At 33.7% G+C, this 22,712-nt stretch overlaps 1 long non-coding RNA gene across 27 annotated transcripts in view; it reads left to right on the top strand.

Annotated features, from left to right (window-relative positions):
• Positions 1-22,712, top strand: part of LOC129639491 (uncharacterized) — a 347,939-nt gene that overhangs the window by 39,497 nt on the left and 285,730 nt on the right. For 24 of the 27 annotated variants that reach the window (XR_008708473.1, XR_008708446.1, XR_008708438.1 and 21 more), the window contains one exon: positions 14,073-14,190. This is a non-coding gene — a long non-coding RNA (uncharacterized LOC129639491). Of the gene's footprint in view, positions 1-14,072; positions 14,191-14,995; positions 15,236-15,277; positions 16,063-16,426; positions 16,564-22,712 lie in introns of those variants that run through there. The other 3 variants (XR_008708450.1, XR_008708464.1, XR_008708465.1) reach the window with 3 other exon arrangements.

Raw genomic sequence — 22,712 nt, 5'->3', positions numbered from 1 at the left:
GCTTTGTGTACATGTTCTGCAGACTAAGCGCTCTGGCATAATTATTTTTGGCACTCACTAACTGATTAAAACATCCAATTTAACTCATGATCAGTAAGATTAAACCTTTTTAATATACCTCAAAAGTAAATTATCATTTACCACTCAAACATCCCTTTCTGCACATGTCCCCAATAAAGCCATTCTTTTTTTTCCATTAATGTACCTTTTAACGAGGATTCCCTTTTATTTCTTCCTTTGGGCAAAACTGCCTTATCCTTTATAGAGAGGTAGGAACAAAGATGAGATAGAAGCTGACTAGATAAGTACATGGGTTTCTAATGTCATACCAATTTCAAGTCTTTATTTTTGTTGTATTCCATATAGAATTTGCTGTTCAAGAAAACACACCCCTGATTTGAGTTTATTTGATGTAAAGACAAAAACAGGAACAGTTAGAAGAAAACAGTACTAAAAAAAATAGTGTTCGAAAAAAATTATTTACATGACTCAGAAAAAAAAACCTGTCATCTTTTATTTAATATGAAATTAGTTACTTTTAAAAACTTAAGTGTTATATTTCAGTCTTGTAGTGAAACCCACTTAATGGAATTCTCAAAACACATTTCAATATTAGAATGATTTGCAGGGGAAAAAAATCTTCCCAAGGATTAAAAAAGCATGATATAATCCTAAATTAGAATAATTGCAATTTGCAGGTTCTCTAACCTGCTGAGGACCCTTGCAGTGGTTCATCAGTATAATGAGAGCGGAGGAAAATAAAATGTAATAGATAACATGCATCGGCTAAACCAGCGCCTCATGGAGCTTTGAAGGAGTCACGGGTGTAAGCCCCTCACACACTGAGGGAGGTGGAGGAACATCAGATTAGTGGAATCCTCCTGTGTGGATGCGAGGGTGTTACTGTGTACAAATGTCGTGGTTACTGCCTTTTATGCATAGGATTAACATAAAATGAAACAAGAATTATGGAGTAGGGCTTTAGATAGAAAATAGGTCAAGTCGATGCAGTAAATATCCTGTCAGAATTTTGATCCAGATTTACAAATACTTCACCAGATTGCTAATAAGCCTGTAGCCCGGCATGTAAATATTTGAACAGTATGAAAAATGCTTCGGAGTTAAACAAGACTATTATGCCCCAGATAGGTTGAACTACTGAAATGTTGTCATAAACTAGGCAGAAGGGACACTTTTCTGGAATACATGATAGACAGACCCCAAACACTGCCAAAACTATTTCCCTAAATTGTCAGGAAGTCAAAATCTCAAAATGGACTAAATCTAGCAGTTGGTTACGCGAATGCTAAGAGCTAGCAGAAGCAAGCTGACAAAAGCTTTGTGTAGATTTCCCATTCTTGGATCTATAAGTGTTGGAGTTTTCTGGAAATACCAAGGGAAGAAATGGCCACTCTTAATATCTTTAAAACTACCATATCCATAGAGTAGACTTCACTTCAGGATATATTCTAGACATGGGAATATCTTAAGGGGCCACTAATATATGTGATTTTTTAAATTAGGTGTGTTTGTGCCAGCCCTTTGGACCTTGGGGTTTGCACATAAACTTAAGCTCAGTGGGCTAACATTTTCTCCATTTCCTCATTCCACATGAAATTAGAGAATAATTTATTGTTGAGGAATAAGATGTGACTCCCTTGGTTAGTGTATTAGTTTCAACAGTTATTAAAACTTGTGTAAGACATTTCTATTGTACTTAAACATAATTTATGGCCTTCATTTTTTTCCCCTTAACTTTTTGGCCAAATACAAGACTAAAAGACTTCAAACTTTTTTTTTTTTTTTAAGTGAAATCAGTAATAAGAAATATTCTATTTTCTCTTTTCTGGTTCTACGTTCTATTCTATCAAATAATATATTTACTCAGTGCTAATTGACGAAATAATGAGCATCTTTTTTCTAATAAGAAGCAAATTCAATTACTGTGTATACCATCTGCAAAAAGGCATTATTATATCACTTTCCAAGAGTGTGATTTATCTTTAACTAAGAATGAAAACTTTCAACATGGGAGGGGTAAGTTTGTTGTGCTTAAATTTTTGTAAATTGGCAACTTTTGGCACAGGTGCCAAAGAAAGAACAAGAATAAATGTCTCAAGCTTTGGTTGTAAGGGTCTAATTATAAGCGTTGTGGTGTAGAATTCATGGATTATTCATGTGTAATTACAGATAGCTATTGTGCTCCTTTAAATCATCCCTATGGCCCATTATGGTCCATAACAACTGAAATAGCAATTGTCATAGTAAGGTTTGGGTTCTGTCACAGAGTGTGGACTCTAATCAATAATGATGAATGGTAAAATTTTACATCAAGCAGTCCAAAGTCTGGTTGGCCCCCTCCATAAATCTGGACAAACACCAAGCAGAGCAGCTGCAGGGTCTGGAAATTTAAAAGCCAACACTCGCCTTACCCCCTATGTGCATTTACCTCTGTGAAAGTTTAGAAAAAAAATAGGGAGGAAAGAAAAAAGGAAATGCTCAATATATCAATTCTAATAATTCACATGCTGTTTGAAGAATTTCACTCTATTTAAAATAGGAGTGAACCCTAGGTTGTTTTCAAGGTCAATTTCAGGTGAAAAGGGGGTCATCTAGAGGTCACTCCGGCTCCCATGCAGGTCAATAAATGCCTCTTCACTTCCACAGCAGACAAGCCGCTCACACCCAATCAATCCACCAAGGCTGCTGCTGCACCCTGTGTAATGAACAGTGAATAAATGTAGCCTATCATCACAAAACATGCTTTTTAAGTACCTTTCCTTTTCATGTAAAACCTCTCGCTGTCAAATTCTACATTCACTCATCCAGCAGTGAGTAGCAAAAGTGAGAAATCAGACTCTCATTGGGGTTGGTAAAAGGTCACAGCTGACAGACAAGGAGGTTAAACTGCCGAGTTAAAATACTGTTCATTACCCACTGCAGCTTTTTGCTAACTACACTTCTTTGTGTTAGAGTCAAGCAGTACATCAATATGCCCCTCCTCCTAATTTATTAGCAATTGTTGAATTGTATGGGGTGGGTGCTAAAAGGGAAATTGATGTCGTATGGGTGGCATATATGTATGTGTAAATTCTTTGGCTTTTGCAAACTTCAAATTCCTTATCTATTTTCATACTTAATACCCTATCCGGCATTGTGTCTACTTGAGATGTACCCTAATTATTAGGGAAATATGAACCTAAGATCAGAAGAGACTGAGGAATCTGAATTCCAAAGGCCCAGGGTCAGTTGTTTGGAGACTTTTTGAATTAAGAATTTTTTCTTAGAAGAATGGTATAGAAGGCATTTTTACTTTTCTCAATCAAAATTTTGCTATTGAAATCTTTAATTTACACTAAAAGATGCAAAACAATGCATGTTAAATATACACACTGTTCTAAAATTCAGTTTATTAAAAATCATGAGATAACCTTATGCTGAGGGGGTTAGCACCTATCAAGCACATTATCAGTTCAGAATATAATCTGTTATTTTTTTTAGGGAAGTGTGTAATACCTGCATTTTTTCATTAACTCTCATGTAGTCAAAGGAGCCTTTAATAGCGGTGAGTAATCACAGGGATGTAAGTGGAAATAGTACTTTTTCTGGGTTCAGTTGACTAAATGAAATGGTTTGGTGTGAAATCTGAATGGATTAGAACAATTTTCCAAAAATGAAATTTCATTCTTTGATTAATTAGTACGTAGGTGGAATTCCCTTTACTGAAACACAGAGGCTTTGTATTTAAAGATTCCAGTATGAAAACAAGACGTAGAGTATTCCAATACAAAATCACAAATCATGAATAAAATAAAGGTTTATTTACATGCTCTCTACAACAATAATTTGACTCAACAAAATTACCATTATCTATTTACATCTTTAAAAAATGCATTCTGAAATATATTCTGGAAAATTATATCTTTTTCTCCCCCTCCTGTATGCCTTCTCTCTCAGTGGGACTTAAAATAAAATGTTATGACTTAAATCACAAGAGGCTAACATCATTTTTAGCAACAAGGGCTGCATAATTTCAAGACTATGAGTGAGTGGCTGACTTTAACTAAAATGTTTCAGTTCTCTGCGTATATAGGTACATAAATAATTCAGAATTAATCCCTGCAGAGGGGACAATGGGAATCGTAAATTATCCATGTGCCGTCCTCAACATTAGAGGCAATGAACCTATAGTAACAAACTATGAGTGTTACTCATTACATACATTTCACAGACACCTTAACCTTTTGAATATTAATTTCCCTCTGCAGCTTGTAGCTAGGCAGTATCATTTTTTTCATTTTCCTTCCCATTCCTCTTGCCTTCATTTCCTTCTCTCCTTTTCTTTTTTGCAAAATCTCTCAAATCATATTTAAGCCACAGCTACTGAGCAGATGCACTGGAATACATTAATTTGTTACAAAAGGTTGTTTTTATTTTTTTAACTGCGTGATTTTCTGTAAAAATCCCTGAATATTACATGTAGCCTCTTTGAAGAATGTAAGGTGAGGTGTCACAGTCAGGCTGTCCTTATGAAGATAAACGGGCTTGCAAATCTGTGCCAGTCTGACTTTACTGGGGTTGACAGTGTCCCTTGAATTTCACAAAAATATGTACAGTAATTTTTTAAACTAGGAAGATATTGCAGAATTTTCATCTGAAGATGAAAATAAAGTTTTTTTTAAAAAGTACAATAGTTCCTAGTTATAAATTTATTAGGTCTTTAACTGTTAAATTAGGGAACTTATTTTTATTTTTTTAAAAAGACTTAATGGGCTATAACAATGGGTAGTCTCGTTTTTGTCTCTAAATTACTCTCTCAGTTTAAAATACTCTGATAAGCTTTGTAACTCTAAGTTTGAGTGACATACAGAGTATAAAATGAGTTCTTTCTAGTTTAATTCATTATGCCCCATTCTTATTAGATAAGATAAATTGAAATGTTGATTATGAAAAGATTTTTGCATAAATTTATGCACTAGGTACAAACTTGCATATGAGGATGTACATAAATATACACATACATTATGTGTGTGTATTATACATTTTATATATATGAATTATATCAACAGAATTATAAATCTTAGCAATAAATTGAACAACACATATTATGAAGTGGTCCCATAGACATGGTTGGATTGAAATTCAGCAAAATTGTTTCAGCACCAGTTTTTTCCAATATTTCATTATGTTCTTCCCAAGCATAGTTGCATATCTCTCTCCCTCATCTCTTTCAGGTCTTTACCTTTCTATACCTTCCATTAGTGCCCAATTTAAGATTATAAATCTACCAACACCAAGATCATGTTTTATTTCCTTTATCCACATCTGAAGGTCTTTAAGCTCTGACATATATAGTGTGTTTGTTGATATACTTCTTATCCAGGTTGGAAGTTCTTTGAGGGCAGGGAGTTTTGTTAATTTTGTTCACTGCTATATCCTGAATGCCTTAGATATAGTAGGAGCTCGATAAATATGTTGAAGAAATGAAACACATTTGAAGAACTATTTGAGAATCACTATAGTCCCAACATGGCTATCAACATTAATAGAACTAATTATGACCCTAAGTCTAAGACAACACTGTCTTTTTTATTTTTCTGTGGCATCCCTCCTGCCTACCCAGTATACTAAATTTTGGCATACATTGCTTTCAGACTCTTCCAGCACCTGCTTTGTTAAAGTTAAAATTTTTCAGTAAAAGTCTGATATCATTCATTTACAATTACATTGTACTTGTCAGTGTGTTCCATGAAATGTATTTGCATTTAAGCCTTATCTTATATGATACAACTAATGGATTAATTTTTTGATTAAAGAAATTTCCAGTATAGACAATTGTTAGGTGAAATACTTCTTTTCCTCCATTTTGGCTTTGTCAATTCTCATTTTATTGATCTTCAGTTCATGCTATTTAAACTTCTATTCTTCTCACTTTCATATAAGAACAATTCTGTCTATGGTTCATTTAAATAAGTGGGAAATTGCCTTACCATGAATTGAGGTGGGGCTACAGGACACACATACAAACACACACACACACACACTCTTTCTCACAGAGGGAAAAGCCAATTCTTAGCATTTTGAATTTGGTAACAAATCATATTTCCTTATTAAAAAGCAGACATTGAAACCAAGCATCCAAAGTGTTCTTTGAAATTACTGAGGACTGGGTTTAGCTTTTACTTAGGTAATGGTATTTGTAGTTGTGAAGTAAATCAAAGAAGAAACTTCACCTTAAAAACTTGGGCTATCTGCCCCCAATTTTACTCCAGAAGAGAATTTTGTGGAACTGAGTTATATTTTATTCCATCATTTTGGCATCAATAATATTGATGTAAAATTAAGATATTACAATTCATAAAAGTAACACATGGATACTTTCATAATCCAACTTTTTTGAACAAGCCATCATGGAAGCTACATTATCTGATCAAACTGGTATTCTCCATACTTAGGATTTTGAAAGCCAAGACCTGGTAAGTAAATAGCACCCTTTCTAAGCCAAGTTGTGAGTATGATATTTGAATATATCTTTTGGGACATATCCTTTTTTTTTTTTTTTTTTTGTAACTGAATCTTTGTACAGTTAGCAGAAGTGATCATCATTTAGTGAAGAATGACAGTGTTGTCAGGAATGTATCTCAGTACTTAATCACAGTTGTGTAAAATGTATAACATTGTAATTTTTTATGAATGAACTTAGGATCTACTTCAGTTCTTCATTTGGAAGATAATGCTAACCATTCAGTGTTCTTTACCCATACCTGTTGGTAGAAATCTGTATTTCTGAGGCTTATGCAGTCACCAAACTTGGGGGTGGGCATAAGCATCTTGATCATGACCTAAACTGGCTTCACAGGGGGATCTATCTACTAAAGAGTTTGGCTTTTGGACCAAACACAGCCTACCTGTATCCCTCCCCCATGAACCTACATGGCTTCTCTTACAGAGTTGTTTTAATAGCTTCTTTGATACACAAGACATTGCAATTTTTGCCCCTCTCTAGGACCACAGGAAACTTCAAGTTGATCCTCTGACTTACTGGAGCATAAATCATGTTAGGATCATATGAGTATGCACCCACTGAGCCATATTTACTCACTCCCCACTGCACCATCCCTGCTGGTTGAGAGGGTAACACTAGGGTGATACAGCTTTTCTGATCATTATAGTACATGTAAGCAGTAAGCACCAGTCTTTGTCCTTTGATTTTCCCAAATCCATTTGAATATGGTTCTCCACTTGCCTTCCTCTTCTCTTATTATTCCCTTAAGAAACAGGAGACTGGATCCTGACTGCAAAATTGACTTTTAGGATTGAATTACTTAAGATATTTGTGAAAATCCCCCATGGTTCCATACAAGTTTTTAGAAAAGACTATCATAGAATTGGCATGTTTACACATCTAATCAGCTATTAAGCTGAGTTATCACTATAACAATGTGTTAACCCACAATGAGATATGTAATGTGTGAAACAGTTACCTTACTTTGAGCAGAAGAAAATAGAGCCCGTTTTCTTTACATAGGAAGTATGAGGGAAAGACATAAGTCTTTTGTGACTTATTTCAGTATACCCTTGAAGATTTTAAAGTGGGAAAACCAATTCAGAAGAGTTCAGAAGAGTTACACCTTTCTGGGGAATCAGGTTTCCTTTGGTCCAGAGGAAACTAGTTTTCTCAATTTTTAGTTCTCTTAGGGGAAGTCATTTTAAAGATAGTCAGACTATGATTTAGCAGACAGATAACTTCTTGTGAAACATGAATAATGATTTTATAAAATTATCCTTCTCCTTCTTAGTATTCTTCTATAAAATTATCTTATTCGTCTATAAAAGCCTCCTTATTCCTCTATAAAATTATCCTTATCCTTTCTTCAGGGGAAGAAAGGAATTAGTGAAGGAAGGTCCTGGTTATTCACCTTTATCATTTTTCCTTTTCGAGCTCCAAATACATGGTTATAGGTTCTGGGTGTCCATCTTTAATAACTTTCTTTAAAAGTTAAGTTGGGATCAAAAAGATAAAACAGTTATAGGCAAACCTACCATTTAGTGACATTCCATAAATAAAAGATTCATTAATATGGTTAAAATGTCTTCACAATATATTTGAACCAAGTAAACCTATTCCTTCAGACAACTCTTGAAGGTGGACCTAAAGGAGTAAAAAATCACCATGTGGTCAGAGTATTAAACTTTTAATTCACATTTAAATCAACTACAGTTCTGTGAATTGGGCAACCTGAGTAAGTTTGAATATATAATGGGAACCATGTTGCCAAAAGTGTGGATTGAATGCACCTGCTTTCTTGCCATTTACAGTACTTTGCACATAGTACATGCTAAATAAACACTAGCTGAACTACTTTAGAAAGCTACCCCTCTCCATACCCATAAGTGTCCACAGAGAATTTCTTCTTGCAGAATTTTAGGGAGAAATTCTACATACCATTCTTGGCAATATAGTCTATTGACTTAAAGCACAGGGATGTAGTAATAAGTAATGTAATAATCCACAAATACCTGGCACAGAGTTAATGTAACTAGCTATGCATTAGTTTTTCTGAAAACTATATGCATAGATGCAAGAAGGTGTCTAATGAGATCTTGAAGGTACTAAGCATCTAACGAGGAAAGTGGTGTCACAGAGATGAAAAAGTGTCTTTTAAAAATGCAGAGGCTGATGACATCAATGAAGTGTTTACTTATCTCTCAATTTTGATACACATTATTGCTGTTCTTATTTACAGGCTAGACAATAGCCACCATCAACTATTTAAAATGTAAACGTTCATCCTATGAAAATATTTGAATCATTCTACTGTAGGAAAATATATATATGAATCAACTTTAATTTAAATAGACAAATAATTATTAAGGAAGCATTGATTGCAGCCATGATGAATACTATAGGAACTGATAAAAGTATCATTTTCTTTGGATATATAATTGCTACATAAAACTCTACTTAAAAATACAAATTATTTAGTAATGCAGATGCAAAGAAAATCTAGGTGATGTTTTCTTCAAACATCACCTAGTAAATTCTTAACATGTTGGAAATGGTAATGTTACATATAATATTAGAATAATATACTATATGATAATGTATTATAAAAATTTCATAGTGAAAATAGCAAATATATGCATTTTTTTAAAACAAACTTTTTAAAAAACAAGCTATTCTAATTTTTAAATTTTTATAGTTGTGACATACAATTAGGATAGTTCTAGAAATAGTATTATACTTAACACCCATTTTTTTCCTTGTCCTACATTTACCCTTGTAATTTTTTGATCAAACATGATCAAACAGAAAGCCCAAGGCTATTGCTTCTCTGAGATGGTTTTCTGGGAATGACCTTATAATATTTTCAGACACATTTTGCTGCCAACATTTGGTAATATAGTGTAGATAAATGGCTAGGACTTTATTGTAGGGATTAGCCAAAAAATATTGGAAAAAATGTTAAAATTTAGAGGCCCCAGAAATTTAATTCCTTCATTTGTCATGTATATGTATGTTTATGCATATAAGCACACACATATATGGTCACATATGTGACTCCAAGAAAACAAACTTCCAGACATCAAGTACTATAATATATAAATGTACAAACATATATATGCACACATATATGCACACATATGTATATAATTCATTGATTCCTAGGTAAAAAGGTCCTGTATGCATTATATGTTCCTCAAAGTAATCAAAGCCCTGAAATTCTCTATAAATTTAACACTAATAATAACCCACCATTGTTAGTGTTACAGGATATCCACGTTATAAATTTTTCTAGGGTCTGATTTCTGAAGGGCTCCGCATGTTCTTTTGAACATTCTTTAAAGCTCATGGATAGATTGAATGACTGAACAGTATCTTAAAAGTTGATGAGTAAACTAGGAAGAATGTGGTGAAGCAAAGATACTCATCTACTCAACAGTTTCCAAAACCAGTCTTGATTCAGAAAGTTGGAAAGTAGCAGACACACAGACTATTTGGGTATTTCTTCAGGGTGTCATTCAGTAGATAGAAGAAACCAAGGCTAATCTATTGAGTTATTGAAGGCCCCAACATTACATGAAATTTCAAGAAAAAAACTTGGATTAGAACAAACCCTTCAGGCTTAAATTAGGTAACTGTAATAGCCTATTTCCTTCATGGAGTTAGACTACAAGTTCCTTTATAGCTATAACTTTGTCTTCTTAATGGTTATAGCCCTGGCATCCAGGACATAGTAGACATTCAATTCATATCCACTGAATTGATGAATGAATGATTGAAAAAATGCACATGAAAAACTTTTTCAGTTTATCATCACGTTTCAATTACTTTATGATTTTGCCTAGTGAAACATATTCTACTATACAATACAATGTGAGAATAAACTGAATAAAGGTATAATAAAATACAATATTTGTAAATGTTAATCATTAAAGTAAGTCTTTGCCTTAGAGGCAAGTGTGAGTCAAATTTGTTGTATCATTTCACTATGTTATAATTCACAATGCTGTAATGACTGTCAAATGTTTCATTTATTAGGGGTAACACTTTTCTATTTTTCTTAATCTTTCTTCAAATTTATGTTAAAATTAAACAAAGAGTATATTTTTATTCAAAGAAAACTCTGAGTGAATAGAAAACTATTGTGTGAATATTTTGATGAAAGAGAATTAAAAAATCTATGCTTGAATGTTTGTGGCTATGTTAAATGAGCACAAGTTAATTGTGTGCTTAAAATGCATAAATCAAGTAAGCCCACTTGACTGGGACTTACAGATTACATAGTTTTCCTTCTTAGAGGAAAAAAATCTTTATGAGCCACAGTCCAATTATTCAATTTTGCTTCTTAATTATGGAAACTACTCATTTCTTGGCCTCAAGCAGTAGATGATACATCTCTGAAGGGTGATACAAAATCTGTCACCATCTATGGCTCATTTTATTCAATGTAAATATTTTTTGAAAACAAAAATAAATAGTTTAGAAATTCCTGCCTTCAAAGTGGTTGAGATATGCATCGTTCCTGCTATATGAACCCTGGTTCATATCCTTCTTTAGATAAGATTGTGGGGTATGCTTTTCTCCTCTGGGACAGTGAAAAACACAGAAAGACAGCAATTGGAACAAGACTCTAGACATGTTTTCTCATAATAAAAGCTGGTGTTTAAGCTATCAATGAAATTAGAATTAAATTGGGCCAATAGCTCATATTTTTAGAACTCTCATTTGAGAAATTGCATCCATTTCTCTCCTCTATGCTACAAAAAGATATTGCAAATAACAAATTGAAATAGAGCTTCTTCCATACCTTCTCAAGTGTCCTCTGAAGGAGCTGAAGATTTAGACTCAAATTAAACTCCTCAAAAAAATGTGTTCTAATGACCTTAAAGACCATAGAAAGGAGTAGGTGGTACATATGGAAAGTTTTCCACGCAATCATGGAATTCTGTACTAAATATAGTTGGTCTTAAAATTATAAACAAGTTTCATAGCAACCATTGCTTATAGGATGTGGAGCTCCCATATGCAATTATTTAATATAACTTTGTGATAATAAAGATTTGAAGAAAAATTTCACTTCAATATTTACCCAGAATAGCTGGCCCTCAAATTTATTTATGGAGTAGCTGTTCTTGCCATTTTTGTTTCTTTTTCCAGTAGTCCTCATGAAAAGTTAGGGGCTTACTAACTAAACTCATGAAAATATATATTGGTATATTTCAAAGACAGTAATCACAAGTGATGAGAATCATACTTTTGTAACTATTTAGACTACTTAAACCCCTGGTGGCTCAGATGGTAAAAAATCTGCCTGCAATGAGGGAGACCCAGGTCTAGTCCCTGGGTTGGAATGATCCCCTGGGGAAGGGAATGGAAATCCACTGCAGTATTCTTGCCTGGAAAATCCCATGGACAGAGGAACCTGGCAAGCCATAATCCAAGGGGTTGCAAAAAGCCAGACATGACTGAGTGACTAACACTTTCACTTTCAGACTACTTAAGTAATATGAATTTGAGAGAAATTGGTGACAGTGAATTTTTCTTTATTGATGGATAATATTGAAAAGAATTGAAAATATTTAAATTTCTAGAATTTTTATCATACTGCATATATTAGTAAAAAACATTATTTTGTGAAAGCAAGAAGGATGGTATTTCAAGAATCATGTTTAATTTGAAACCAGGGATCATTATATAGACAGAAATTTTGAAGTAAAACTATCAATATTTAAAAAATTGGAACTCAGAAATTGATTCCTAACTGGACCTTTTAAAAACCAGTAGAGCCATTTTTCCTTCCAAAAACTGAGATACCACCAAACTAAAGAGAAGACATAGGTAAATACTAGTCTAATAATTGTATTGCCTTATAATGAAGCATTCTACAAACTAGCAATTGAAGATATTTAAGGGCTAGACTGTTAACTTGTCAAGTGACATGTTTTGTAGAGTATTGAGTATAATGACTTATACGAAAATAAGCATCAAATGACTAGGAAAATCTTAAATAAGAGGGTATGTATATGCAAGTTAAATCATGTAGCATAATCCTACCCACTAAATGTTAGTTGAATTGGACTTTTAATGTTTTATCATTAGGAATATTTTAGGTCATTTGAAGTCTTATAAAACTGATAGAATGACAATTAGATTTCCTGGATAAAGTTCCCTGGTTATTTCCTTCAACTTTACACTTTAGGCAAAACAAAACTTATTCACTGGTGGGGTGTCATGATAATGAGAAAGATAGTTTTATTAACACCAGCTGAATCATACAATAAATGGATCCATTCCAGTCCCTTGTTATTTTTGTGTCCTGCCTTCACTTTATATAAAAAAATTATTACTACTTAACATATTCTGTCTCCTCCCATTAAATTGTATACTCCATGGGAAGAATAACTTCATCAGATTTGATCATTTCTGAATCCTCAGAACCTGGTATATGGTAGAATTTAAATAAATATTTGTGGAGTGGAATAATTGACATTGACATTCCTATAGATACATTTATGAAGATACATAATCATATATGAGCAGAAAAGACAGTAATATGTATTATTCCCAATGTTTGCCATAGGATTTTTCTCATATTTCTTCATGGAGGTTTATATTTATCAACACATGTGAATGACTTAATAAATTTTTTTTAACAAAGTAACATAGATCTATTCATAGGAAAATCATAGACTAGCTGTGTAAAAACTAGAGTGAGAGATAGAAAAGATGTCTCAAACTAACAGTGTTTTATTTTTGATAGAATTTTGGTTTACTAATATTGATGTATGATCAAAATTATAGGCTGTGTGGCCCCTGGATGTGGGAGCTCTGTAAAGACCAGCAAGATAACTTTAAAACAAAAAACAGAGCCAAGGATTATATTTAGTGTAGGTATTCCATGTGAGGATAAGATATTTGTTTAGATTTGATGAGAGAAATACCTAAAGAGACAGAAGGGTTTGGGATGCTAGGTGGTAAAATTTATTTTAAGTACTTATAATGTACAAAAGACTACTTTCACATTTTAACTTATGCGAACTATATCATTGACATATAACACTCATTTGTAAATAACCACATACTCTATATTAGTAAATATCTTTCCAATAGATAAATTTCTGGTACTTTTTTGAATGATTATGTTTTCTTTGCCAGTATTTATAATGCCATCAGACAATCTTGTTTGAACTTTGACAATAAGGACTGAAATTCTGTAAATTTAGTTTATGACTGTGACTAAAGTCACATATATACATCTCGCTTCATTTAATAATTAACAGAAATAGAACTTCTGTTACCTCAAAAAATGTTGATTCCTTAGGAATTCCTTTAGAATTGGTTTCACAAAATAGATGCCTTGGCTAATACTAAAGGTGTAGTGATGATTTTACTGTATGGGAGTTTTCAGTCTTTTGAAACTGTTGTTCGTTTAAAGAGCTTTCAAAGTGTCCAGAAAATGCTAAGATAGTCTCCTAAAACATTAAAGTTCAATTACTGTTCTATGAAAGAAGACATTATACTCATTTTTTTCACTAAATTTAACTGATTTTTATATCAAATTAATCAGATATGTTGCTGTCATGAAGATATATCCAAAATTATATACTGAAGGCAGTGATCATTACGGAGGCAGACAGAGAATTCGGTATCTTCTATTGAAGTTGAGCATAAAGATATTCGAAACGGTAATTATCATTTCTTTCCTTTAATTGTCTGAGCACCTACACTGAAAGTGATATTTTTCCTTTAGTTATTTTGACAAATAATTCTTTCATTTTGAACAAAGTTCTTACATAAGCAAATTTGTAAAGCCTTCTATAAACCATGATTCAATTCTAATTTAGCCTTACACATAACTGGGGACAGATGCCAATTTAGAATGGATATCATCATGATGCATCCATTTGATCTGTAATTTTAAAATCCAATGTATAATTAATATAATTGTTCTAGATTTTTGTTTTCTTATGCTGTATAAGTGTCCTAAAGTTCCATGGAACTCAAGCACCCACCCCTTTTGTCAACATACACATTCTATGTTAAAATATCTGTATGATTTCTTTAATTCACAGATTAATGTTGTCATTATTTGTTCAGATACTATTTATACCCAACTTAGAATTTGCATTTCATACATAGCTACTTGGGCATCAATTTCAACCTTCAGAACTGTTAGCAGAAATACAGAGATCTTTGAAAACACTGGAAAACAGCAAAGTGATCAGAGCGTTCTGTGCTGATTTTCAGTATTTGACACAAATTTAGCTGACAGTTACTTTAATTAAATAATAATAATAAAAAAAACTAGAGTAGAAAGTTATTCACCAGGAGGTAAGTGAAGACTACTAGGAATCAGCTAATAACTTGTTCTTACTTTAGACCAAACCTAGGTCAGAAAGGTAAGCATCTAGCTATTATACGGCCAACTTTATATCATTCAAGTCAAGCTTGAAAAAGCAGGTTTCAGATGTTGACTTTTGCTTTCCCCAGATATATGTGATCTTTGGAGGAGAAAAGGACAGCTTTAGGCCCTTGGTGCTGGCATTTTCATGTCTTTCTCAATACCGCAACCATGCTGTGTCCTTTGGAGGTGTTCTTTTACTGGACTGTTCCCCAATGAAACTGGGTCTTGAAGTGTCAATGGTATCAAGCGAGATCATAGGGTACCCCTCTAAATCTGCCTCTGGTTGATGTCAGTGCTGCTAGCCCTGTGGATTCTGGTCATAGCTGCCAACTTTCTCTTTGAAACTTCTTCCTTTTCATTATGTTTAGGTGCCTCTCAAGTCACCGAGCTTTGGTCCAGACTCAAAATCAAATTTCTTTTTTCTCGTCTCTCCCTGACTGATCTCAGAGACATTACAAAGCACATTAAATCTCCAAAGAGAGACAGCACTTAAAAGTGCTATTTCACTTTTGTGTTAACTCACAAAAGTCAGTATCTCTGACTGATCACATATGAAAGAACCCTTAAAAAGGACAGTATCACATTAAAAAAAAAATTAAAGCATTTTAAACTGTGCTTTGGGGTCTATCTTCTTTCAGACACTTCAACTTGATACAATGGTGGGGGTAGGTGGGTGGAAACTTGGTCTAAAAAATAATGATTAGCAAATTTGGGAAAGTCTTTGTTTGACTGGATACTTTTTGCTTTGTCAGTACTCCTGCCAGTGTATGAATTTCACCTCTCATTTGACCGATTCAAATTTCTCTACACGAACTTCTGTTTTTGAAAAATTGGTTTATTTTTTTACCCCTTGGATAAAAGTAGTCGTAATAATAACAATGAATGTAGGCAAAGAATTCTGTTTTTATAAATATAAAATTGGGTACTGTTTTAGAAAAGGTATGCCATCTTAAAAAAAGTTAAGAAAGCTAAAACTTAAATGATGGGGAAGATTTTATTAAGGAAAGAAAAATTAACCATGTTTGATAGTCCATGGGTATGATTTCATAGCTGTGATTATGACTTCCTTTGCTCTCAGAGAAAAGGGCATTAACTTTAACATATTTATGAAAAATCTTGGATATCTTGTCAAGTAGGTAGAATAAAGCTCAGAAAAATCAATCTGATCCAAACTTACCCAAATAGTATTTGTTTGTAACACTTATATTGTAAAAATGGAATCTGTGTATCTTTAGCTCTTATAGAATAACATGGAATACCCAAGAAAGGTATGTGATTAATAACTTTTTTATTCTATCGAGGGAAAACTGAGTAATTCTTAGTCTCCTATACCATTAAGAATCTTCAATGGCTGGAAAATCACATGTAGATTTGATATTTATAAAATATTACCTGTGACAAATCTTCCAAACTAGGCATGAAAAATTGAAGAACATTTTATTTGATTTTTAACTTTCAGAGGTGCATGGTGTATGTGTGTATGTGTGTGTAATTTTTATTTTCTGGCCTTTGTGAAGGTGAGCATACTTCAAAATAGAGGAAATGTGGAGACTAGATTTTGGAGTAACTGGTACATTTATGTGGGAAAACACTGCTAAAGTATTATTGCTTCACAACTAAGATTGTACTAAGTATCATCTTCCACAAGGAAAAGGTAAACCGTAGCTATGAAATAGTCTTTCTTCAATAGTTTTCATAACTGGTATCAAACTGATTTTTTTTTCTTCCCTTGAGTGTTAAGCAACTGCTGGAAACCTTTATACTTTAAATCTTGGGGCAAGATGCGTATAAATATTTTTATCATACAGAGCAAGTAACTTTTAAACTTTTTATGCTACTGGATGTAATATATATTATATGTGAGCCTAAGAACACTCATGGAGCTTACTACACTTTTATATATTTATACAGTGTGAGGGTTTAATTCATGATTCAGTTTGCTCCAAGTCAGAGTAGTTGACATTTTGATTTTCATATATTAAAACTTTCTAAATTCCAAGGGTACACCTCATTGATGGGCTTTCCAAATTTTTAGATAAGGTAAATTCAGTATCAAAATCTATCTATATTCTTCTTTTTTTAAAAAAATATATTTGACAGAGAAAATAACAGGGCACAAATATTAGTATGTAATGTTATAGATCAATTATAGTATCAGTGTCCACTAAATAAATAGTTAACCTCATTGGATAAATAATTTATACAGCTTGTAAGTGGAAAAAATTGTTTACATAGTATACTATTTAAAACATATGGAGCTTACCTTTATGCTGACCATAATGTGGGAAAAGAAATAAATAGCTCTAAAGTTATACAATTCAAAACTGGAAGACTGTGTTAAGACTTCAATCTGAAAGATTCATGAAATAAAATGTAGTTTTAGAGAGGATTGTCCTCTTGGTTATTTTAAAAAAAGAATATAATATCTTACATATAAGTCTTCTTGAATTAAATGTTTCATAAAATAAGTATTTAATTTTTGAAAAAGTAATACTTGCCTTTTTTGTCCTCTTGGTTATTTTAAAAAAAACAGTATATCTTACATATAAGTCTTCTTGAATTAAATGTTTCATAAAATAAGGATTTTAAGTTTTGAAAAAGTAATAGTTACTCTTTTTCATAAGCTCAGATGTAATGTGAGCTTATGTTTTTAGCAAAATAGCTATTCTCACCAAAACGTACTTTGAAAGAGATAACATTTTTTGAGCAATTGTTACTTGCCAGAAACTGTTTATACACTGACAAGTATCAACTTATTTAATACTCACAATGATTCTGTGTGGTAAATACCATAGGAGATCATTTTGAAAATAAAGAAATTGGAGTATAAATGTGTAAAAAAAATTCACAATTACACAACTCACATAGGTTGCATTCAGAACTTAGGCCCTTAACCAATGATCTCTGTGTGTATGTGTGTGTGTCTTAGTTGCTCAGTCGTGTCCAACTCTTTGTGAACTTTTGGACTGTAGCCTGTCAGGTTTCTCTATCCATTCAATTTTCCAGTCAAGAATACTGGAGTGGGCTGCCATTTCCTTCTCCAGGGGATCTTCCCAACCCAGGGATCGGACCTAGGTCTCCTGCAATACTGGCAGATTCTTTACTGCCTGAGCCACCAAGAAAGCCCCAACCAATAATCTATATTGCCTATCAAATGTTTCCAGAAACTCTCCTATCTGTCCTGGGTGTCTATTTCCTTTAGTTTGCAATGCTTCTCCAGAGAATAAGTATTGAGATGAACTTGAAAAACTTAGTTTATCATCTGGGATTTCTATTATATTTTCTAAACAAGATATAGGCAAATGAAAACTGATTTTATAATTTGTTTTGTAGTTTATTTCATCAAGATTTTTGCTCCTAGGTTGACATTAATTTAAACAACTGAATTAGAGGCAAACATACCCTAGAAAGAAAAGAAAGATTGGCAGCACACACTTTGTGACTCTGTGTATCTGTTCCCCAGGAAGTTTTTTAAAGTATTTTTTTTTTTAACATATCCCTGGAAAACATATTTGGAGAAGGAAATGGCAACCCACTCCAGCGTTCTTGCCTGGAGAATCCTAGGGACAGGGGAGCCTGGTGGGCTGCTGTCTATGGGGTCACACAGAGTCGGACACGACTGAAGTGACTTAGCAGTAGCAGTAGCAGGAAAACATATTAGAAAATATTTTAGTTGGGAAGCTATGACAAAATATATGAAATACTGGGGTGATCAACTGAAATTATTATTTAAACTCTTAAATAATCCAGATGGCACAGTGGTAACAAATCTGCCTGGCAATGCAAGAGACATGAGGGACATGGGTTTGATCCCTGGGTTGGGAAGAGCCCCTGGAGAAGGAAATGGCAGCCACTGCAGTATTCTTGCCTGGAAAATTGTGTGGACAGAGGAGCCTGGCGGGCTACAGTCCGTGTGCTCACAAAGAGTCAGACACAACTGAACAAATGAGCACGCATGCTCTTAATATTTATTGTCATATAAGCATAGTGTTATTATGCTCTATAAATAAAGAGGGGAAAAGCATTATTTTATTATTTCAGTTTAGAAGTGTACAAAGGAAGATGTTAGTCTTCACTAGAGCTAAAGATGAATATCAATTCTAGCGGGGGAAGAAGTGCTGAAATGAACAAAAGTTTTTCATCAGGTAGTGTATTAAGTTTTATGCAATAAACTAATTAAAAAAAAAAAAAAAGCAATTTACACAGATGCCCCGTCAAACACTACAGGGGAAGCGCAGATGGGGCACTATCAAGTAGCATAATGCTCTAGTACTCATTTATAAAATCTGCATAATTCTTCCAAACATCTGAAGCCCTGTAAAGAAACACATGCTAAATTAAAAAATATATATTGCTCTAAATTCAAACACTCTTTTACAGGCTGTAATATATTTGAGTGGGTGAAGTGCTATTTGTGGGTAGTATTTGCCTCACATTTAGTAAAGTTTAGAAATGGAAACAAATGTATGCGTACAGGGAATTCCCTTGAATAAGCCATGTATGTGCCCAATATTCTGATGTACACTGTATTTCCAGTCGATTGCTATTACTAACTGGATAAACATAGGATATCTTGAGTAGTTGAACAATTCACTTGGTTAAAGAGGAGTGCAAAATCCTGAAAACTTTATCTATACGGTAGGAGAGATTTATTTTCTCCTTTTAAATTATTTTGTTTTCAAGCTTCAAAAGCCTCATTTTATTTAATTCATACTGATGTTACTTGTGTTATAATGTTTTTTTGGCCTGATGTGGGAAGCAAAAGTACCTAAATTTAATAATCACTACTAACTGCATGAATGCATTTTCCTCTAATGATATTAGTGGGCAAATTTATATTGTTTTGCTTTTTTGCTTATCTTTTAAAGATCTATATTTGAAAATGACTCTAGTGCCCTGAGCTGTGTATAGAAGAAACATTAACTAAATGCTTGACTCCTCTTTCTCTGACTTATGCCTTATCATCTTTCCTGCCAAGATTCTTGATATTCCTCTATGATTTTATTCCTTTGCTTTTTTTGTTTGTTTGTTTTCTTAGTGGTATAAGTCAACACAAAGAAAGAAAGAAGTGAAGTTGAGGGTGAGGGTTGGGGGCTAGGAATGAAAAGCCTCCTTGAGCATTGTTTTACTTTTACCCAATCTCTCCGCTACCTATATTTAAGATATACTATATGCAATCTCATTGCCTTTGACTTTATTGGTTTCGTTTTCATATGGGTTGAAATAATTAATACAGAGCCATTGAGTGATGCGAATGTACTCTTCATTGCATTGTTGAACATGCTAAATAATTTAAACGCACAGAGGACTCTCTAGTGCCTGGTGGGGGAGGTAAAACCATACCCATTTGGAGGGGGCAGGGGGTTGAGGGTCTTTGCTTTTTTGTTTCTATTGAATGCTTTTCGGCTGTACAGCTGGAAAGGGCATTCCTATAGGACTTTAAAGGCAAAGTAGAAAAATGACATAAAAGCCTTGCTTGGATTTGATTGATGCACTCTCATATTTGAAGTTCACTCAGAGCTTTGTGCTAGAAGGCCTGGGTCACTCTATCCAGCACTCTAATGAGACTGTGTGTGAACACTTCCAGCTTTGTAGGCCTTGCTTTAATCAGAGATTGGAAAACACTCCTGACTGATAGGCTCCAGAATCAGATCTAAACAGAAAATAACATGCTCGATTTGGCCTCTGAAGGTGGGTTGAGCAAATCTTTGTGATATATTGGAGCATTTGCTGAGTGCAAGTGCACGTGGGGTGGTTCCTATTTCTGTCGGCAAATACAAATTTTTCACTCAGCAGGCGTAATCAGAGCTAACTCGAGAGGAGAAATAACAAAAACTCAACAGCCCTTAGCAACTCAGCATGGCATAGAGGGATTTAAGACTTTAGCATTTTATCTCCATCAGTATGAAAATGTATGAGGAAATCTGAACTTTGAAAGTGCAAATAAACACATTTAACACATTGCAAGCCACCTATTTTACTGGGTCTTTTGGGTACTTTCAATTCTTCTTCTTCTTTTTTTTTTTTAATCAATTCTTTATCAATTTCACTTTAGATTTTCAAATTTCATAAAACGTGTTTCCTCTTCTGTACCATTTAACTAACTGACTCATATGGATGAGCAAAGAATAATGCAAGTAGCACCTCCCAATGGGTTACTAATACAAAATGAGATTCTGAATTCTAAAATTTTGTGCTGAATAGCAAAAGATAGTGTCATTCACTGATGGGAAACATTCTCCTCAGGCTTCATGAGAACTACTAGAAATGCCCAACAACCACCATATATGGACACCTGAGTCAGAGATCCCCTTGGGATTCACTTACTGAACTTTCTTATAAATAATGCAGTCGTGAAAATAATCCATAAAGGTTAAGTGGCATAGAGTGTTATTTTCACAAGCTGCATGAAGCATGCATACTCACTGCTTTGTTTACACAATTTTGATATTCCTAACTTCCTTGTTTATTAAATGTAATTTCCTAGAAGCAGTACAATATCAAAACCTATGATTAATATTGAACCTCATGTCCCTTTATCATTATGTCCAAATAATGACATCCTTCTTAGAGCACTATATACCGATATTGTTCGATCATCTATGGTGCTAAAGTTCTATTAGTAAGGTAACCACATATTTTGTCATTCAAATTTATACATTTTCAGAATGAAAGAGAACTATTATTAGTAAGGCCAGAGAACAGACATACTGTGGATTGTGCCAGGAAAACCAGAACATATGGTATCCTGCCTGTAGGAAAGTAAAAGTGAAGTTGCTCAGTTGTGTCCAACTCTTTGAGACTCCATGGACTGTAGCCCACCAGGCTCCTCCATCCATGGATTTTTCCAGGCAAGAGTACTGGAGTGGGTTGCCATTTCCTTCTCCAGGGGATCTTCCTGACCCCAGGATCAAACCCAGGTCTCCCACATTGCAGGCAGACGCTTTACCGTCTGAGCCACCAGGGAAGATTTTGTTAAATAACATGGAAATCTTAACAAATCTTGGAATGGCAACTTCTCCATACCATAAATTTTACCTAGCATTTTTTGCATGGCTGGTAGTCTCAGTCAACTTGATTTTTAACAACAGGCTAAATATGTTTGATGTTTTATAGATTTTTTTTTTTAGCGATTACAATTTTAGATGTACTTGGGTTTGAGAATATTAAAGAAATATTATGAACTGGCAAATATATGCAGCACCTTTTTTCTCTTAATATTTGGCTTGACCCCTGGAAGGAGTCCTAGAAGGACTACTGGAAGGACTAGAGAGATATACGTAGTTAAAGGGATAAGGGCACTGAAATTATTTTCTTCATCAGAAAAGAAGGCATTAGACATCCAAATCAAAGGTAGGAAATTAACAGAATTCCACACTCCACATCTTGACTCATGCCCTAACCCCGTCTCATGTACTTTCTTCCTTAATCACTGGGGATGTTTACTATGGAAAAAAAAAATCTGCCAGATCACAGGATTACACTTTTAAAAAAACTAGGGATGCACTCCTGTCAAAACTATAAGTTCTGCGATCAATTATTCTAGGTAAATTTCTACTTTCGCTATTGTCTAGATATTCTCAAGTTTTCCTCGGTCTGTTTTTCAGAATGCAGGTGAATTATTTGGTGCAAATTAGATTCCTCTCTTTGTCTCTCTCTTTCTGCAGCAATGCTTAAAACTAATAATCCTGAAATGAGGGAATCTAATAAGCCAGCTAATCCTTTTGACTTTTATATTAAATAACTTGCATAAATGTTTGCATATATCTCATAAAATAATAGTTTATTGAATGAGTAAGGAAA

This window comes from Bubalus kerabau, chromosome 1, assembly GCF_029407905.1.
Source record: "Bubalus kerabau isolate K-KA32 ecotype Philippines breed swamp buffalo chromosome 1, PCC_UOA_SB_1v2, whole genome shotgun sequence".
NCBI classification, from domain to species: domain Eukaryota; kingdom Metazoa; phylum Chordata; class Mammalia; order Artiodactyla; family Bovidae; genus Bubalus; species Bubalus kerabau.
This window is presented reverse-complemented; position numbering and strand designations above follow the sequence as displayed.